This window comes from Mauremys mutica, chromosome 2, assembly GCF_020497125.1.
Source record: "Mauremys mutica isolate MM-2020 ecotype Southern chromosome 2, ASM2049712v1, whole genome shotgun sequence".
Classification (NCBI taxonomy): Eukaryota; Metazoa; Chordata; order Testudines; family Geoemydidae; genus Mauremys; species Mauremys mutica.
In genome coordinates this window covers 242,633,410-242,639,409 of record NC_059073.1, presented here as the reverse complement: position 1 = coordinate 242,639,409, position 6,000 = coordinate 242,633,410, and the positions used below count along the sequence as shown (strand labels likewise).

The window sequence follows — 6,000 nt, the reverse complement described above, 5'->3', positions numbered from 1 at the left end:
GGTTCTATGGAGTGCTGCTGAGAGGCAGGTCTTTATTTCCTGTCATCAGTCACCTAAGATAATTGAGGGTACATTTTAGATCGATACCCCTTGCCTAGACTAGTACTTGATCAGCTAAAATTGAGCTAAAGGCATTACCCTGTAGCTACATAAGAAAAAAAGGTGAGTTTAGTTTCACTTAGCTAGCATGTGTTAGCTAAGTCTGACCTAGATTCATCTGCCTTTCCTAGTCAAAGCTAACCCTTTGGAGCCCACAAACTCTGGTGTGATTGTGACTTACACCTACTTCAGGTGGCTGGAGGTGATGACTGAGTGACAGTCCAAGTACACAGTTTTAACAAAGGATTTTAATGTAGTTGTGGAGGATTTGGGACAGTGTTTGTGAGAAACTCCTTACTGAAGGTCTGAACACTGCTGCTCCCTGAGGTCCAGCAAGCTGTGAACTTTTAGCTGCATTTCCCATTTAATATCCATTCCTATGTAAAGAAGTAACTTTGTTTATGTGCATATTGTAATCCAGTATAGAGCTAAGGAAGAATATTCTGAGCCTGTGCTCACTTCTTTCATAGCAAGGAAATAATCTACTTCTGGAGGACAGATTTTATTTTCACTTGCACCATTTAAAATCCATTTACTCAAATATAATTTAGAGTACAACGTGACCCCAAACCTTTCCCTATTGCTTGGCAGCTGTGAAATAACCTCTCTATTTCCAGGGTTACAAACGTGCCTGCCTTCCTTTTGAACGCTTTACACATATGTTTATTGATCTGTTTGCAGGGTTAGTTTGCAGAAAGATAGTCTTGTGGTTAAGATACTTAAATCAGAAAATCTGGGTACTGTTTCCCAGTTCTGTCATAGATTTCCTTTTTGACTGATGGCAAATCACTTAATCCACATAGAGGAACTGTTCTGAATTTTTTTTATCTTCCATTGAAATCTTTGAAGAAAAAAACCCAAACCCCGCAACACCACCACCTTGCTTTTGCTGAAAATTTTCCTCAGAAGCTGAAAACTCAAAAATTGGAACATTTCAGCCTAAAACTTTAAATAATAATAATCAAATTCCAGGGAAAGCAGGCACTCTTTGCACAAATAAAATAAAATACAATTTAAAAATTCGCAATCCAGGTTTCCATCAAAAAACAATTTATATGGAAAATGTTTGACCAGCCCTGCTCTCTATGTCTCATTTTCCTATCTATAAAATGGAGCCCCAGCCAGTTTCAGCACAGAGCCAGGAAGTTCTGAGAGGTGTAGTTTCCAGAGAGTCCCTGGGAATTGTAGCCCTGTAAGGAGTCATGTGATCAAAGGCTGGACGCAGGATATAAAAGCTTCATCTTCTTAGGCGGGAGGAGACTTGGTGAGAATGCAAACTAACTGGTGAAGCTTTCAATGAGTGCTGAGAGTCCCTTCTGGAGAAGGAGCTGGGAATAGAGCCTGCAAGTAGCTCTGTGGGAGGGTCAGGAAGAAGCCTAAGAGGAGATGACAAAGTAAGAAACAGTCTTGGAAATTATCAACTGGGGCAGCTGTGGGGCTTGAGGGCAGACCGTGGCTGCATTACACAGGGTCTCACAGCAGAAGCCTTGAATAACCAGGAGGATCTAGATGCCCCAGAGTTCAGGGGAGGGTAAACTAAGGTTGCCAACCCTCCAGGATTGTTCTGGAGTCTCTGGGAATTAATCTTTAATTAAAGATTATGTCATGTAATGAAACCTCCAGGAAGACATCCAACCAAAATTGGCAACCAAAGGGTAAAACCCTGGAACTAAGGGAAAGGAGTGAGAGGGGATTTGGGGCCTGAGAAGGCTGAAGGATGGCTTAGCCCCTTTGAAAGAAGATTGTGGCCCAGGTGGGGCAGAAGACTATATTCTGTTCCATTTGGACTTCATATTACCCTGGAAAAGGAAAGCGTTACAAGTTTTGGCTGGAGGGATTAACCACATTAAATGCCCAACTACACAAGAACAAGGGGAAACTGAGGCACGCCATATCCCACTGCTGGAAAGGTAAGATTTATGGCACCCTATCTCATAGGAATGATATGAGGCAGAATTCACTCAATGGATGTTTAAGTGTCCTCAGATCCTTGGACAGATACATAATAAGGCTACTTGGATGGCTCTCTCTTGATCTCTCTCTCTCCCCCATCTCCCTCCCACCTGTAGACTTATTTATTATTGTGGTCAGAGTTAGTCTTCTCATAATGCTGCACTTAAGTTTCAAAGACGTGAAAATATAGGCCTCCTCCTCTTTTGATACAAACACTGGCTGTGGGGAAGGAAAAGACACAAGAGATCACTGCCAGTTTCATACACAAGGCCCAATTCATGAGTCTGACAATGGTCCCTTTATACTGCTCTTAACCCTAACCAAAAGGCAAAATTATCTGTTTGATATGTTAACCAAAGGTTCAGGCTTCCTGCAATATGGGCTGTGCAAATACTAAACACTTTGGGGCCGGGATTGTCTTCTACTTGTGTTTGTCTAGTGTAATGAGTCCCCGCACGAGTGGGGGGCCTCTGGATGCTGCGGTAATACAAATAAAAAAAAATGATAATTCACAAATTAGACCAGATGAGATAAGTTTGAGCAAACCTGTCCAACAGTATGACCTGCACCAACATTGATACTCTAGAGAATGCCCTCTTTGTGTGCTGATACTTGCATCCTTTCACAGCTATTTAAAGATGAATGGTCCCTGTTGGAATTTGGTGTAACTGTGCCAGGCCAGATATTGTCAATAATTACTAACATTTCTTTTCTTGAGTCGGGAGGCTAGCAGCATAGCTATTGTGCCTGCTGGTTCATTTATACCACTGCCTATCTGCTTTTGGAAACAATAGCATAGCATAGTGTTTGGTTTTCTATAGCACCTGCCATATTCCAGTTATCTCCAAAGTGTCTTATTAGGAAGTATGTGTAATGATTGTTTAAGTAAATAGCAGCCATTATACTCTGGGCAACAGCCCATGTTCAATCTTGGAAAAATGACTCTCTTTGTGGTTGAGAAATTGGTAACAACACATGAGCCATACCATCAAATTGCCAACTTCCACTTGATAGCCTTATTACTGGAGCTATTCCAGCTGCCACACATGCTAGGTCTATGTAGGGTGACCAGATGTTAAGGGGAAAATATCGGGACCACCGCGGGGGGGGAGGGGGGCGGGTTCTTTTTACACTCACCCGTCCAGGAGTTCAGTGGCAATTCGGCAGAGAGCCCTTCAGTCGTGGACAGTCTTCGGCAGTATTTTGGCAGGGGGTAATAAACCTTGACAGAAGCACCCGCCACCAAAATACCACTGAAGACTGTCCGCGACTGAAGGACTCTCCGCCGAATTTCCGCCGAAGACCAGGAAACAAAATATCGGGACAAATGGTGTCCCAACCGTACTCTGGTTGGGATGTGGGACAAACTCAAAATCGGGACAGTCCCGATTTTATTGGGATGTCTGGTCATCCTAGGTCTATGTGCTATTGAAATCCAATTGATGATGACGAAACATAGCTCAAATCACTAAGTCAGAAATATTTGTGAGTTGTAGGTGCAAAGGGCTGAACTTGCAATTCAAGCAAATCATTTTAGGGTGCTAGGATACAATCAGGGATTGGGTTGACTGTTCCTGCAGCCAACAAAGGTTTCTGTTTGCTCCAAGAAACTGGAGTATCTGGCTGGACAGCGTCCCATCAATTGTACTGTTTTGAAACTGGAAAATCAGCCCAGTTGGGCGGCTGTCTTTCAAACATCTGCTAATCCATTGCTAATTGCAGCTTTAAAAACAATGGCATGGAAGTCAAGAAAGGCCTATGGTCAAGTGTTGAAAAGTAGAAGTTTAAAAACTCCCCCCCCCCCCCAAGTGGTTTTCCCCACTTTTTTTTTTATCATTATGGGTATCATTCTCTACATGGTGTGTGTGAGTGTCACACATCTCTGTCTGGCGGCTCTGCACTAGCTTACACACAACTTAAAGTCCTCAAAATGGGGCTTAAGTGGGACTCCAGTTGTCCACTGGCTTTGCACCTCTGCAGAAGGGTGAACATCCTCTACAGGATGTTAAAACTCGAAGTACAATGAGAGCATGTGTACAGCTGAAAAATGTTGTGTGAAACTTGTTTGTAGTAGCCATTAATGGACTACTGTTTTTCTGGCTGATGTAGCTGGTGCTTAATACAGCATGATTAATATGGAGAACTCTCCTGGGGACTGAGATTTCATCTGTGTTGCTCTATGTACAGTAGTTTTCTTTCCCAGGAATCTACATGCATGCAATACTTCCCAGGAGTCTATATGCAACAGCAAGACTTATGCCAAAAGAAGAAACAGGAAGGGGTCAAGACACCCCTTTTCCTCTCTGAGTAAACCTTGATAATGCAGCTGTTGCTTCTGGGCCAAGTTGTCTTCAGAGGTGCATGAGCAAACCTCATTCAAGTCAAGGTAGTGGCACAAACAGCCAAAGAGAAGACGAAATGTAATCCATCCTTGCATCGTATACTCCTTGCCCAGGAATGTAATGTGTCTGTCAGGCAAAGCACCAGTGGGCATGGCAAGGAAACTATGCTGAGTGGAGCTTCGGAGACAGAGCAGCTCAGTGCCTAGGGGGAGAATGACCTCCTACTGCATCCTTTTGGTAGAGTGCAACGTACTTCCCCACCCTCCAGACCACTGTGGAGAGGTCCTACTTTGCCACGCCCCTGGCTCTTCACTTTGCCCTCGGGGAAGTGTTGCATGTCTGAAGTACACAGAGCAAGCAGTCCCTGTGTATGGGGTGGGCAAAGGGGAGAAGGCTCCTTGCATGCTCCTTCCTGCCAGTCCCCACTGCACAGCTGCATTAAAGAACTGTCAGACTCTGGTCCCTAGACTGTGAATTCCTCTGGGTGGGAGGAGCTGTGTCTGCTGGTCTGTAAAGTGCCCAAAGTTGGCATGCCTCTGGGAAGAGTTAAATTCTTTTTACTCTGGTTATCTTGGTTATTATTTATACCCAGAGCACCTCAGAGCCCCAGGCGTGATCCAGGACTCTGTTGTGCTAGGTGCTGTACAAACACAGAATAAAACAAGGGTGCAGCTGAGGAATTGCGTTTTTTATCCATGGCAGCTTATTCCCAAATAAATCTGTTAGTCTTTAAGGTGCCACCGGAGTCCTTGTTCTTTTTGTGGATACTTGACAGAATAACAAGATGGTCCTTGCCTCAAGGGTGTCTTCACACTCAGAAAAAGCATATACAGCTTATACATCCAAATTTGGGGACTCAGGGCTTTTCTGGGTCTCCAAAGTAATAGTTTTGTGTCTTATCTAAAATCTGACATGAGCACAGACAAGGAGGGATTTCTGGATAGTTGTGTGCATCAGAACAGAAATATGTTATGCCTTTGATACTGCCATTTAAGAGATTTTTACCATTTAAGTGTTTTGCCAGTCATATATTGTCTTTGATACCTAGATAGACTGAAAAAAATGCTCAGCAAGCAATAACTCTTCTCTGGATGATGGTCCAAGCTCTGGAGATACTACTCTTGGGTACTCTAAATGAAGCTTCAGAAAGAATATTCCCGCATGCAGTCTCCTGGTGGTGATGTATGCAGGGGGACGCTAAATAATCAAACAGGAATGATTATTTTGCTTCTAGTCACATGATACCCAGACTCTGGTTAATATTATTCATCCCTTACTGTATTCTTATGACACAGAGGCTGATTCCCTTGCAGTGATAGATGCAAAAGTAAAAATATAGCAGATTTGTTCCCACCCATTTATAAATGGAGAAAAATATTGCATGTGAAGTTGAATTGTAAAACCTTTTTGTCATAGCTTAGTGCACTAATTATTGTTTAGTGAATCTGGATCTTATTGCAGAAATTCCCATTGACTTCAGTAGGGAAAAGATTTGGCTCTTTGATTCCTCTCCTCCTCCCCCCCCCCGCCCCAATGTCCCAAATAGGGACGACTGAATAAATTTAAATACATTACTGTATTTAATAAACTGCACCCCTTTTTTATT

At 43.1% G+C, this 6,000-nt stretch overlaps 1 long non-coding RNA gene across 1 annotated transcript in view; it reads left to right on the top strand.

Annotated features, from left to right (window-relative positions):
- The first annotated feature begins 1,373 nt into the window (after window positions 1-1,373).
- The window catches only part of LOC123363170, a 73,008-nt gene continuing 68,381 nt past the window's right edge, over window positions 1,374-6,000 (top strand). Inside the window, exons 1-2 of the long non-coding RNA XR_006576721.1 lie at window positions 1,374-1,493; window positions 1,723-2,009. This is a non-coding gene — a long non-coding RNA (uncharacterized LOC123363170). The remainder of the gene's footprint in view (window positions 1,494-1,722; window positions 2,010-6,000) is intronic.